Here is a 15,229-nt window from a genome sequence, read left to right on the forward strand (position 1 = left end):
ATTTGCAGCGTATTCTGTGCAGAAGCATTTGCCCTTAACGCTGCTGTATCAAAGTTGTATAAACATCAAAACACAATCGTACTTACGGATTCTGCTAGTTGTCTCGATGCCCTACGGAGTGGTCAATCTAAACATCCATGGATCCAATCTGTCGAAAAATCCGTAGAAGGCCGAAACGAAACATTCAGTTGGATTCCAGGGCACTCCGGCATTATCGGAAACGAAGAAGCAGACAACCTTGCTAAACAAGGACGAAATGAAGCTGAACTCGACATCCCAATACCATTGTTTGTGCAACGTCATCTACCCTACCCACTGTAGCTACTATACAAACGAATACAAATAAACAATATATCAGTATCTCGAATACCTCCACCATGGCAGGACGGTCAAGCAAACTGTGTGTTTTATTAATTTCATCTCCGTACCTATCACAACGATCATAAACACAACGTAGGGATCCCGCCCGTGCGCGATCAACCATCTCAAGACGTTATACATGCTATCAAAAGGAACATATGGGCTGCCTGGGAATCCGAATGGCACCACAGCACACTGTTTCCAAAGGTGCAAAAACGTGATCGAAATTGTTTTGACCTCTTAAACTTGATTTTATGCTACAGTGTCTTCAGCAAAGTTTTTCTATGAAATATTTCACATATTATAGAGGTATCAGTTTGGCTAAAAGTGAAATGCAAATTTTCGTTTTCCTATTTTGCATATAAAAATTTGCTTTGTTCGGCAAAGTTGTAGGAAATATTATTAGAAAAAAACTTTGCCAAAGACACCATACGTCTATCTGTTGAGTAGAATGGGTTTTTGTGGTGTTTTCTTTGAAACACCCCTAAAAACTAGTTTTTTCAAAATAACTTTTTCTGGTAATTTTCTACAGTTTTCAAATATTCTACAATTTTGTCACACTCAAAAAATACACAACTTTTACAAAGCAAGTGTATTTTTATCTCTCATACTCATTGAGTTATTGATGATTTTAATCTAAAAAAACGCATCTTTTTGGTATTGAAAATCTCTACAAGCCACAAATTTCCGCAGATGAAACCATTTACATATGAAACTATACAGTAATCACTATTGAATCCATGTATAACCGTTGGTCTCTCGCTGTCCCTTGCAAGTAAAAACAAACACTCAAAAATCGACGAAATTGTACTGGTATGAGCCCAATAAGGCTATCCATGAGACGTTTTGCAGTTGACCCGATAGCTGAAAAGCTTTAAGTGTGTGAGAGATCAGGTATTGCCTGATACAAAATGTAAATATAAACAAAGCTGTTTTCTATGGAAAATATCTGTCAGTTTAACCGTGAACTGTCAAAACTTCTTGGTAAACAAAAAAAAATCAGCTTACGACAACTGTCTCATGGAATGCCTTATTCTACTATGCAACTACTAATGCCATGGAAGGTTTCCAGAAATAGAATTCCAAGAAATTTAAAACAATGTGAGGTATGGTTTTCAACTGTTGATTTCTTTTCTCTCAAATTATCAATCGGATATCACTGTTAATCATCACTATCACTTTTATCATCGCCTGAATCGTCATCTGACTCGACCAAAAGATTTTTCGCATCCTTCGATAATGGAGTATCCTTTTTCTTCGGAAATCCTCTAATGGACGAAATTAGAGGATCGGACGTCTCCAGCAATCGGTGTAACAGGTCTGTATTGGTTTCAATCCTCGAGAACTTCTTTGTATGATCCTCTCTGTACCTTCGTATGTCCTTGTTTCGTGACTCTAAGGCCTCCTCCGATAATTGACCAATAGGGATCAGAAAAGCAGAAATCACTTTGGCTCCGTGAATGAGGATTTTGTGTACAGATGCAGGCATTGGGTACCATTCATATAAACCAACCAGCAAATGAGCGGTTTTCAATGCATATTCATCAAATTATTCAAAGTCGATTTCACATCCTGGAAATAAAGCTTAACAGTCATAACAAGAACGCAATGAATATAGTTTTATCATTACCGGAAGCTAATGTTTCAAGAATGATTTTGCAGCGGTATATCACCTCAGCATTGATTCCTGTGATCTGTGCTGAATGTTTCCAATCTTGGAAAAATCTCCGGGCGATGTTCCCATCGTTGCTGTTGCAGCGATCAAACCCATTTCGGTCTTGAATCTAGCCTGGCTGTATGTTTTTCTCTTCAAAACGATTTGCTTGTGCTTCTCTGATCTCACTTGCCATTTTCTTATCTCAAGACGGTATGATAGATGCAACAAGTACTCAAAAAATCGTATATAAGCGTGAAGCAGTGAAAACCCGAATTGAAATGCTTCCTCGTTCTCCTTCTTCAGTCGTACTGCACTCAAATTGTTCATCTCCGAAGGTTTTGCTGAACAAATGTAGCAACATTAGGAAGAGGTTGATGTTAAAGCACTGCACACTTTGCCATCAACCATCGTCAGCAGCATTTTGTATTTGACCAGTAGTTGTCGACCGAAGTACTGCATCTTTGCCGGCTGTAGCTCTGCTATTTGGCTATCCAATTTGGCTTTTTCTGCGGTAATAAGAGCTGGAGAGAGCCAAAGAGAGCAAACTGCAAGTGTAATGGTCTGCAAAATTTTGTAGATGAAGGCCGAGGATTTTCAAATAAGATTTTTCCGTTAGCGGAAGGAACAATAGATGTCGCAAAAATTTGACTGTCCGATGAGGTACCATCATCATTTGAAAATGTTTGCTTATATTGTGCATGATCGCCACTGCCGTCAAATCCGTATTTAACCGTTAAGACCAGATTCTGTAAGTCTTCATCAGAAAAATTTGCCATTATTTCCTCTTTGGTCATAATAATGCGCTCAGCGGTATGATCGAGAAGTACTTGCAATTTAATCTCCATGTTGGTTTCGCTTATAGAAATTGACTGCTGTTCCGGATAGCAACCAACCTTTGCCTCCAAAATTTGTTTGTACGCTGGATACAAATTGGCATTGCGACTTTTCGCTCCCTCTCGTAATTTATTATACTGTGCTACACTGAGATGAGCATCGCAAATCAAAGCCAATGCTTCTTCTGGAGAATACGAAACACAAACAGCTTGAGGTGAACTACTCCAAGATTTCAGCATACGTGTTGCTCGGGTAGGTGTCGTTTGAGTGGCAATTTGAACTATTGATGCCTCGGCCCTCCTGCCTTCTTCACGTAACTTCATCGACGATGCAAATGAAAGCTCATCTGCAGTGTGTTCAGTTCTAAGTTCTGCAGTTTTGCGCCTTTTTACACAGTCTGAACTTTCACTAAACGAATGCTTCTTTCTACCCCTCTCTCCACTAGAAGCTGACGGAAGCTGAATGAGTACGGATTGCGTCAAAACATAATCCTTATTCAAATAATCAAGCTTAATAACTCTATCTTCTTTCCGGTTATATTTTTCCCACAACTTTTTGAAATATTTGCTCAAATTATAGACCTGGTTATGAATTTCTGACCGTATGTTTCCAACATCGTCGATGGCATAACGAATCATTATATGTTGAGTCAGGAAATCAGTTTTCACCTTTTGATCACCTTCAGTTGATCTCCACAGTTGGAATAGAACACTCTGCTTGAATTCACCTGCAGTGATGATTGTTATTATCTGTTATCTGGTCTGCATTTTACAGAAATAGGTAACTTTCAAACTTACCTGTTGAGGATGACGCCATATTTCGGTAATGTTTTAAACCTTATTTTAGTTGAAACTAGACTTCCGACCACACTAAGCAATAAGGTGCTTTCAACGTCTCACATTGTAAACAACGCATGAGATCATGGTTGCCAAATAAAGTGATAAAAAAGTCACGATCTCCGATAAATAAAAAAAATTCTGTGAAATGTTTAGAACATGAAACAAAACGAGTATACAGCTATTTATTACATTTCTAAACCATTTAAGTATTCACAGTCAAAATCGTCTCTCTGACAACACTTAATTTCCACGCACGAGACGCGCGAGAGCTTGCGAGCATAGAATTGGGCGTTCTCACCAGTAAAATTTCGTCGATTTTTGAGTGTTTGTTTTTACTTGCAAGGGACAGCGAGAGACCAACGGTTATACATGGATTCAATAGTGATTACTGTATAGTTTCACATGTAAATGGTTTCATCTGCGGAAATTTGCGGCTTGTAGAGATTTTCAATACCAAAAAGATGCGTTTTTTAGATTAAAATCTTCAATAACTCAATGAGTATGACAGATATAAATACACTTTCTTCGTGAAAGTTGTGTATTTTTTTTAGTGTGAATTTGTACAACATTTGAAAATTGTAGAAAATTACCAGAAAAAGTTGTTTGAAAAAAACTAGTTTTTAGGGGTGTTTCAAAGAAAACACCACAAAAACCCATTCTACTCAACAGATAGACGTATGGTGTCTTTGGCAAAGTTTTTTTCTAATAATATTTCCTACAACTTTGCCGAACAAAGCAAATTTTTATATGCAAAAATAAGAAAACGAAAATTTGCATTTCACTTTTAGGGGGATTAATCACCAAACTGATACCTCTATAATATGTGAAATATTTCATAGAAAAACTTTGCTGAAGACACTATAGCATAAAAATCAAGTTTAAGAGGTCAAAACAATTTCGATCACGTTTTTGCACCTTTGGAAACAGTGTGCACAGCCAAGCTCAACTGAGGCAAATCAAACACACATCAGGGAAGTATCCGGATCACAAATGTGTTTGCTCACGGAAACAGGCAGCAGTTCTACAATTTTTCAATGATAGCAACCTGTATAATGAAATCTAATGTAAATAATTGCCATGAGGAAATTGTTATGTAATATCTGTTTAACCCGACACGAATGCCACGATGATGGTAAAGTGTCGTTAATAAATAATAATAATAATAACAAATAAATAAAGTTTCAAGGGTACAGGTGCAAATCAAGGTTTATACTTAAACATGGTTAATTTTGGTCTTTTAGACTATTGCAAGATACTTACTGAGCATTTTGTGCAGCGTTCTTATTTATTTTTTCATGCCATTCAAAATGAGCAAACTTGTATATTTGACACACGGCTTATTTGACCCCTCATTCTCCTATACATGTTTCCAATAGTTAATCAAAGCTCACTTACTGGTTTCTAAATATATTGTCTATTTAAGCCAATAAACCAGTTTAAATGCTCTCAATTGATAGAGGATTTTGGGGTTAATCAGGTTCTTAACATGTATTTATTTGTACACAGTATGATAACAACCACATTAACTTAGATTCCTTTTTACTTCAAGAAAACCTAAATCTTGTGTCAGCATTTCAGCGGCAGAAACTGCTCAGTCATCTTCTGATGAATAGTGAATTGTTTTGATATGAGATACCAGGGGAAAATACGCTCAAAACATGAACTTGAATCAACTTTGTCCATTAGAATATTGTAATCCACTTTCTGAGTGTTTTGTGCATCTCATATTTTTTTTTAATATTGAATTTAAATTCGGAAAACTTTTATATATACTTAAAAAAATCTGGTTTATTTAACCCCATGCTCTCCTATAAATATTTTCAATAGTTTTTCAAGACACAAGCTGACAACTAGAAAACATATTGAATACTTCTGATAAAAGGTTCTGACTATTTGAATCAGTGAAGTATCGTACTGGGAAAAAAAAAGACCTACATAAAATATGGGATTTTGGGGCAATATGGGCTCCAAACATGCACTTATCACAGCGTGCGCTTTCAATATGCAGAATAAAATTCTTGACATTTTTCGCAAAGAAAGTCATATGTTACAATGTGTGGTTTCAGCGGCAGACAATTTCAAGCCTTTTTGTTGGAAAAATCCCCAACTTGCGAAGAAGCTGCAGCCAGATGTTGTACAGAATCTAATGAGTGGAGTTAAGCGTAAGATGCGAGCGTACGCGAATGATGTTTGTAGTTGAATGAAATAAATATGCCAAAAAGTCACTAATGGGTTATATTCTAATGTCTGAAAGTTTGAAATGAATCGGTCAACTAGATAATTTTCTGCAGCGTTTTTTTTCCGTGATGCAATTTGATGTGGGATACCCTTTATACAATTCCAAAAATGTATATAGTCTGTGGTCTTAATACGGGCCCATCGATCTCAAAGTTCATGATTTAAATCCGGGTTGCGGCAATTTATTACATTTTTAACAATATTATAATTCATAAGGCAAATCTATGGAATGTATACCGATTTGTTGTTGCTAAAATTCAAAAGGAAATCTTTTGAATCTCTATAGTTTGTTTCGCAGAGTTAGTCAAAGGCCATTTACATTCTTGAATCTCAAAAAAATGTCTGTAAATAATTGCAACTGATGCTTAAACTGCTTAAGCCATGCTTTTGATTCTGAGACATACAAAACTAATCAATTGTATTAATCCAGCAACCTTCCTTTTTTTTGGTGAAAACATTCGTGAAAATTCCAATCTAGCACTGGAATCGAAAAGAATCTTCGATTTTCCACCCACCTCTTCTTGATTCAGCCAATAAATTCTTCCCTTCTTTTATCGCGCTCAAACGAACGACTTATTTCCTGGCAAGTGTCCCACCGCCATTTCCAATGATAAATTTGCATACAAATACGCTTCCGCGAGGGAGGTGCTGATTGTTCTCGCTGGCTGTCTTTTTTTTTTCACCATCGATAGCGTCGTTTGGTTGTTGGAATGCAAATGTAAATTCTATTGGAAATTTATGGGTTATTCGGCTTCCTCCTGTTCCGCTCGCAATTTCACCACTTCTGGGGCCATGGAATATTTGTACCTGTTGATAGCGGAACAATTCAAAGCTTCACCCCCTGAACGAGGAAAATTTCCTAGCCACAATCCTGCATCGATCCCATGTCATCGGGATTCATTTGCGGTAATGGACTGCCGGTCAGAGATACGGACGTAAGAGTGTAATCCTCCCGTTGGGAGTACTTTCGAATCATAAAGTCATTTGTACCGTCCGTTCAGACAGCAGCAGTAACGAACCGCAGTAGTAGGCGGAGGAATACAAAATCCTGCTCCAATTTGGTGGGACGTTAATCATTTATGATCCCAGAGAGCATCTAGTTGCCTGGTCGGTCGGACGGTCGTCGGTCGGTGGCAGTCAGTCGTACGATGGACCGAGTGAAAATTGAATCAATCAACTGGGGCATTTTCCTGGGCCAGATTGAGCATTCCCTCTCACTCGTTCCTCGCCGTGCACCGGCTCTTCGGTTTTCATTGTCGTGACTGAGTATGTAATCGACAACCTTCAGAGCAGAGTGGACACGTGTCCGGTTCGTTTTCTGTGTCCCATGGGTGATACGCACACACGAGCGGATGTCTGGTCGAAATTATTGGCTCTTTGGGCCATCTGCCGCCTGTCTGCGTTTGCTTGCTCTGGGACAATAACGAAGTGGTTCTCCTCGTCAGACATTGAAGCGAACGACGTGAGGACCATTTTCGGTAATGATGAGTGAGTGGGTTTCACATTAGCAAACGAACTCTGTGACGATTCTGTCAGACAATGGCTCTTCGGACGGGTTAGAAGGACTACAATTTAAGGAGATTACGAACTTCTTTGATCAGAAAAATTTCCTTGAGAGGAATTATTGTTTCCATCGAAATCAATTGAGACCGAAAATCTTTCAGAAAACTCATCACTGAATCCAGCAACATCCTTCCCATCCATCAAGTGGGCGGAAATGGGCGGATAAATAACTCCTGGTCCCATTGTCACCTCGTTTTATTTCACATTTACAACAACACGAACGAAGTAGGTCATGCAAATAAAGGGGTTCCGTCAACCGTGAATGGTTCAAATTTGCTTGCCTGCGTGTCTGGAAGCAAAATTCGCAAGAGATATCGAAGCAATTCCAGGAAGGATGAATCCATTTAGAGTATGCGATCAACACCTCTATTGTGTGCCAACCATACACCTGCAAACATATCCTATCCAGAGGAGATTTGATAGAAAAAGAGGGGAAAACACTGTTGATGCTGCAAGGTGGGTGCGACAATGGGCGGTGTGAAAACGGACGACGCCTCTGGGCTTTCCATCATTTTTGCGGTTTATCAGTAGCCTGCTTGGTTGCACACACAAAGAGAGAGAGAGAAAGCGACATGGGAAGGATGTTATTGCCACGGGGCGAAATATGTGGTGAATAATGTGATTGATTTCTGGGTTTTGGAGGAATGTCGTCGTTCGCTGGAATGGTGGGGTTGCAGATGATGTGTTGTTTTTTTGGGCAACGTAGTAACAATTGATACAATTGATGCGATGCAAAAACTTTTAAAAGCAAATGATTTCATTTTCGGAAGGATGACAAAGTTTTGTGCGGGTTTTGTTTCAGCAGGGTTGAGCTCTGATTTCCGTCATAAAGACTGTACTCGAAAAAAAATGAAACAGACAAAATTGATTACCAAAATTTCATTTTAAGTCGGATATTTTTGAAACTGTTAGGAAATAAATAAACACATATTAGCTATGATTTTGCAAATTTGGATTATTCAACCTTGCTCTCCTAGGCTAAATGCCCGCACCTTGGACTTAACGCTACCCATCAAATCCTGTGCAACACTTGCGCCATCTTTCTTACACACTTTCAGCCACTATTTCTTCAAATCCTTTTCGTTTTTGAAGACCTTACATGTTTTCCGGAGCTAGCCCTCGTCATCCATTACGATGCATTTCGGTTGCACCAACCACTAGCGGTACAGCTTACTGGCCACCGTATACCTTGAAGACATGAAGTCCAGCCCACTTTATTGTCTGCTGGACGAAGCAGACGGAATAATTCGCCTTCCTGGCCACGTTTCGAATCGAAAGGTTCGGATTGCGCTTGAAGTAATCCATCACCTTCCTTGCGTTCATGGGGTCGGTCGTCTTCACTTTTCTTCCGGTGCCATTTCACCGCTGGGTCGTCTGGGTCTCCTTGAACGATTTTACCACACGAGACAGATCGACTTGTCGATTCTAAACTGTTTCGTGATCCACCTGTGGGGCTGACCTACATTTTCCATGACCGCTCCCATAATGTTTGTCGAAGCACATTGTGCCGAAATAAGATTCGGCACAGCTTGGGCACATCCATCGCCACACCTTCGGCACAATCTCGTAGGCATTGGATTTTTGTTAATGGAATGGGAGCACTGCTTGACAATTGTAATTGAAGTTGTTCACAACATTACGTGCTGTTTGACTGTATATTCAGAAACATCCTCTAATTGAATATACCAGAGGAACTCAGACCAGCAGTTCACTTATAGATCTAAATACGAAATGTAAGTTCTACAGTGGGCTCAGAAGAAATAGGCAGTTAATCAGCCCCCATTATTACCCTTAATTCAAATAATGCTGCAACTCACACAAAACAAACTAAAGAGGTCTATTCATCATACTTTAAAGTCGGTCTCCAACAATGCTCCCCACCGGTTCCAACTCTTTCCAGCCGCTGATAGACCGATGCTTTTCACATCACGAAAAGCTGGTCTCTAGTCTACCTTTGAGGGCATTATAAAAAACTAAAACACACTACTTACCCTATGAAACACATACAAAACACCAAAATTACGCACATCCGCCACTTCCCGCGTCATCCTCAATTCGATTTATCCTTGCGATTTCAAAACAAAACATTCAACTTGAAACAGAACAGAAATACCGGGTTGCTGGGATGGGTATTTTACAAACAATCGCAACTTGCGCTATAACCGGCACAATCGGCACACTTGCGGCACACTGACAAAAAAGATGACACAAGATTGGTGTGCAGAGTGACCTACCCCTTGGTCGAAGCACTTCTTGCTTGGAAGCCATCTCGATAAGCATATAGATTTTTCATATATAAACATTACACTGTCAAATAATTTTACTCAAATTTTTTTTAATTTTAGTTATACACAGAAGAAAGTGTTGCATTTTTTACGCACTTTACCATTCGTTTTCGAATGGGTTCGAAAAAAAATATGGAATGTTTCTATCACAGATGATTTCTAAATTTATTTACCTTTCCATACGTATCTTTATATTTGATAAAGACCCTTAAATTGATATGATATTGTTAATAATCTAACACGGCCTCTTGATCCGAATTCCGCCGTACGATTTTCCATTCTATAATATAGCACTTACTATAAAAAATAAGAGATTGTATCCCAGACACGACTGTAAATTTGACGTAGTTTTTCGTGCTCGGTATTAATATTCGGTGACTGTGTTAGAGAAACCTCCTTCTTCCATCACGGAAACGCCTCGCTTCTGATGGAAAAATTAAGCATATTCATGTACAAAATACACGGAATTTTTGGTTTATTCAATAAAAAAAACAAACGAAAATTGATTGGAGGAATTTCTTGCTAAAATTATCCAATCCCAAGATATTCGTGATTAATCATATCAATTCGAGATTATTTGCATTTTCTAGCATCCTGGATAAAATCTTACCTTAATTCTAAGTGTTTACGGTTAATTGACAAGGTCATGTGGTATTCGGTCATTGAGAGGATTTTCAAGTACCACTTCAATACTGCTACGCGTTTGACCAAAAACTTTTGGTTGCTGGCTACATTATCAAAGAGCTTTAGGGATGATGTGGCTGGTAGCAAGGTGAGCAAACGTTCAATGAAAATTCACTCTTAAACAACAATAAACCGATTTGTACCTTCCATAAAAGTTGTCCTAGCTCGCTGTTCTAACATCTATATGCAATCTTCACACTGCCGTACTCTAACGGAACTATCAACTCTATGCTTTCATCTACTCCATCTATCGTATAAAAATTACCACTACAGTCTGTTATTTGAAATTAGCATCTTCAACTATATAAAATAATTTATAATGATCCTGAAAAGGACCGTTTTGTCGTAATGGTTGAGTAATGCTGAGATAATAGGCTGTTCAACACAGATGAGGCTGGCGAGCTGTATGTTGTTTGGAACGAGGGTGACGTGCTTGGCATAGATGGCCCACAGCAACTTCCGAGGAGCTTTTGAATCCGATCAGTAGCGCTGCGGCTTCTTCCTCCTTCTTCGGTGACTGGACGCTCATGTGGGCTGCAGCTAGTTGCTAGCGGCAGTCTTTCGTTGTGTACTGGAGAACAATGTTCAACGCCACGCGCTGAAAGCACTGCTGCTGCTGCTGATGATGACGACCGATCGGACATCTCCACACACGGTGATTGACGGCGTGACCGGATGGAATTCGATTTTGAAATCTCTGTTAGGGAAAGCACTTTTTGCAGGCAATCGGGGAAAATTTTGATCACCATTGCAACAGTTGGACATTTGTGTAATTTCAAAAGTAACCTATTGGCAGGTTTATAGAAAAATTTCCAATCGATTGGCTTGTTTAGAATAAAAATCCATCGGCTATTGACAGAGGAATAAGTGGTCAAAACCTGACCACTTTTCGTAACGCGGTCGAATTTGGTTTTTTTTTTTCAAATTGCACCTCCAATATGTTGCCGAACGACGTAACCCTACGTCAAAAATAAATATCTAATTATTTTCATTAATTATATGTTGTATATTACATGAAAATTTGTCAGCGAAAAATAATAATATGCTGAAAATCATTATACAAATTATCTTTTGGTTTACGCCTAGTGAAGATATACAAATACATTGGTAGCCTTTTTGGCCACAGAAGCGCTTTTATCTTTAAAAATTCGGTTCGCCAGCTTAGCGAAAGAGTGAATCGTATTGTAAATATAATAAATTTGGTGATGCGATCGAAATTTGGTCGATTTATTTTGTAGGTGTGTGCGTGCAGAATGATGCCTATATTTTGATTTTGACATTTGCTCTTCAGTTATCAAAATGACGTCCAAGCAAGAGGAGCAACGCATAAAAATTTTGCACGCTCATCGTGAAAATCCAAACTACTCACAAGCCGAGTTTGCGAAGTCATTGAAAGTGGCCAAATCAACAGTCACCAACGTAATAAAATTGTTCGGGGAACGTTTGCCGACAGCCTGGATCGGGGGGAAATCGAAAGCCGGAAGCCGCAGGGACGACAAAAAGAGTGGCCAGTGGTTTCAAGCTGAACCCCAACCTCTCCGTCCGAGATGTCACAAACAAGCTGGAAGTGTCGTCTTCAACCGTGCATCGAGCTAAAAAACGAGCCGGACTGTCGACTTATAAGAAGTTAGTGGCTGTAAATCACGACGATAAACAAAACAAAACGGCCAAAACACGATCCTGGAAGCTGTACACGACGGTGCTGACGAAGTTCGATTGCGTGACGACGAAACCTACGCCAAGGCAGACTTCAAACAGCTTCCCGGGCAGGACTTTTATACGGCAACCGAAAGGGGAAAGGTGGCAGACATCTTCAACCATATGCAACTGTCGAAGTTCACTATGAAATATCTTGTTGAGTAGGCTATCTGTACCTGTGGATTAACACTTTTGAAGTCGTGCAGCACTTTTCAATAAATTACTTATTTTAAGAGTCGTTCAACATTTTTCAAGTCATGGAACATTTTCTATGTCGTGCAACATTTTTCATTCTTCGCAACATTTTCCATGTTGCACATATTTTTTCTTGTCGCGCAAAACGTATAATGCCGTGCAACAAATGCCCACAACCCACCTCCACTGAGCTGTCGTTGAAAGTTCCAGGATCTCGCCTACCCGATAGGAGACCAACTGTCGATAGTTACGCGGATGATAATGTTGTGGTTTTCTATGACGAATTTCGATAACCGTGCACCCAGAACACATGCCTATAGTTCCAGCCGCGGAATGGACCAAGGTTTCAGTGGGGCAACCCTTGATTTGGCGGCGACTAGGCAACTCTGCGAATCGCCATCTTCGTTGAATGTGCCACCACCTCGCTTGCGTCAACGAACACATGGACTTCAGAATTCTGGTAGGTCCAGTGAGTAGCACCACGGAAGTAGCATCTGGGGCTTCGAATCTTAGCTATGTATCCAATCATATGTATCCAACTCTGCCACTTCGTGTAGACCTCATCGCTGACTTGTTCGTCCCAATTCGTACCTTCTCGCCAAAGGTCCTGGATCAGAACCTTTCCGTGGATGATGAACGGTGAAAGTAGCCCCAACGGATCAAATAGGGTCATCACACATCGCAGCACCTGTCTCTTCGTCGGCCTCGTAGTTGTGCGTATCAGCGTTTGCACCTCTTCGCTCTTCTGTGTAGAGAAACTCAGTTCGTCGGTTTACGGGCTCGAAAAGCATACCGAGCACCCTTTCGGTTTTAGCACCTTCGATCAGGTCCAGATGCTTATCGGTATCGTGTTGGACTTCGCCTAGTCTGTTGAGCACCGTGCTGCCGTTCGACCACCAGTTATGAAGCTTGAATCCTCCGTTACCATGAACGTAGCGCTCGTCACCTGCCACTTTTGCTGCTTCCTCCACGCAGCTGAAACTCACCAGATAATCGTCGACGTAGTGGTCGTGAATGATCGCTTTTGACGCTTCGGGGTAGACTTTGGAATGTTCCTCGGCGTTACGGTTTTATACGAATTGCACCGATGCTGGCGAGCAGGTGCTCCCGAATGTTGCGACGTCCATCACGTAGATCGTTGGATTGTCGGATGGATTGGTGTGCCATAAAAATAGGTCGTTGAGTAATCTTGTTTTCTTCTCGGATTTGGAGCTGGTGGAACATCTCCTGAACATCCGAGCTGACTGCCACCCCATACTGACGGAAGCGAAATAGGACTCCTAATAGAGAAGATAGTTGATCCGGGCCTTTGAGTAGTGCACTGTTCAGTGATACGCCATCTACTTTAGCGGCCGCATCCCAAACTATACGGACCTTTCCCGGTTTTTTGGGACAGCTCCCACTGGTACACGGATAGAAATCTCCTTATACCTTTTGGCAAATTCCTATTGCTGATTATTCATTAAATGTATAAGTCAACTAATAAGTCTGGAAGCTTTGGACCGGAAGACCGAGATTGTTAACGGTCCTCGCGTTCACCAATTTGTGCCGTTTGCACTGCCCAATACCAGCGATCTCGATAGTGATCCGCTGCGACTCGCCAATCCACCGAAGGCATAGAGGATGAGGCGTGTTCTTTACGCCTAGTGCAGTAGCCAGGTCGTGTTCCACTAGTGTCAGGTCAGAACCCTCATTACTACCGTGGAGTATCACGGGAATGATACGGAATAGTTTCGATGCCATTGCGTGAGGGTGGGTATGGTTATCGGCTACCTGAACTCTCGGCTCCGGTACCGATAACTTCGGTGGTCCTCTTGGGGAGTGGAGAAGAGAATGGTGGCGAAACTGGCAGCCGTCAATGTCACAAGTCTTTCGTCCTGGCAGTTCTGGCACAGCAGTAGCGTGCGAACTCTTCTCCAACGATCGTCGCCGTCCAATTTCTTGAAGACTTCACAATCGCGCACTCGATGCCCACCTTTGTTGCAGTTCAGACGGTCACATTGTTTGGGTGATTCCCTCGGTTCGCTCAACGAAACTCCGGAACTCCCAGCGCTTTCGACTGCATGGGCGTTCACGATCCCCTTACTCTTCGGACGGTCGCGAGCACTGCTCTTTTTACCTTCTGGTTCAAACGTCACCACTGTACCACTAACGCCATATAGTCACCGAAGGTTTTTAGATCGACGTGATGGAATCCCCGCTTGTATCCCGCCCACATCATTCGTTGGTCCGCGGGAAGTTTCGCGACGAGTTCCTGCAGATGAGACGGGTTCGATAGGTGAGCGCGTTCATTCGCTGCTTCAATGTAGTCGCATAAGGCCTGCACCGCCATCCCGAAGTCGATGAGTCGTTCCAATATGTCGGACTTGAGAGCTGGGATCTCCCGCACCTTGCTCAGCAGAGAGTTTATCAACAACTCCGGTCGTCCAAACCGCAAACGGAGAGTCTCGATCACCTGGGGCACCGCTGCTGGTAACACCAACGGACTGAGCACAATTTCCAGCGCCGGTCCCGTCAAGCATCGTTGTAGGCGAAGCATATTCTCTCCATCCGAAAAGCCGCAAGCGTCAGTCGTATAGCGATAATTCGAAATGAAGATCGGCCAATCTGCGGGGAAGAAGTTCCTTAGCCAGGGACTGCCTTGCTGCTAGCTGCTGCTGCGTGGGAGCTCCATGTTGCACTGGGGGAGGAATCACTTGGTTTCGTTGTACACTATCTGATTGAAGAGGGGGCTGAGACGATTCAACCGTACGCGGTAGAATTTCACGCGTTTGCTCACCGATTGAGTGTTCGGATTGACGGTTGCATTGTGTCGCGATATTCATTGCACCCGAGCGCGCGAGTGATTTTGGTTTGGTTGAAGGCTTTACGCTTAC

This window comes from Ochlerotatus camptorhynchus, unplaced genomic scaffold (assembly GCF_037179485.1).
Source record: "Ochlerotatus camptorhynchus isolate MF236.1 unplaced genomic scaffold, CSIRO-AGI_Acam_v1.1 ptg000102l, whole genome shotgun sequence".
In the NCBI taxonomy this organism is placed as follows: domain Eukaryota; kingdom Metazoa; phylum Arthropoda; class Insecta; order Diptera; family Culicidae; genus Ochlerotatus; species Ochlerotatus camptorhynchus.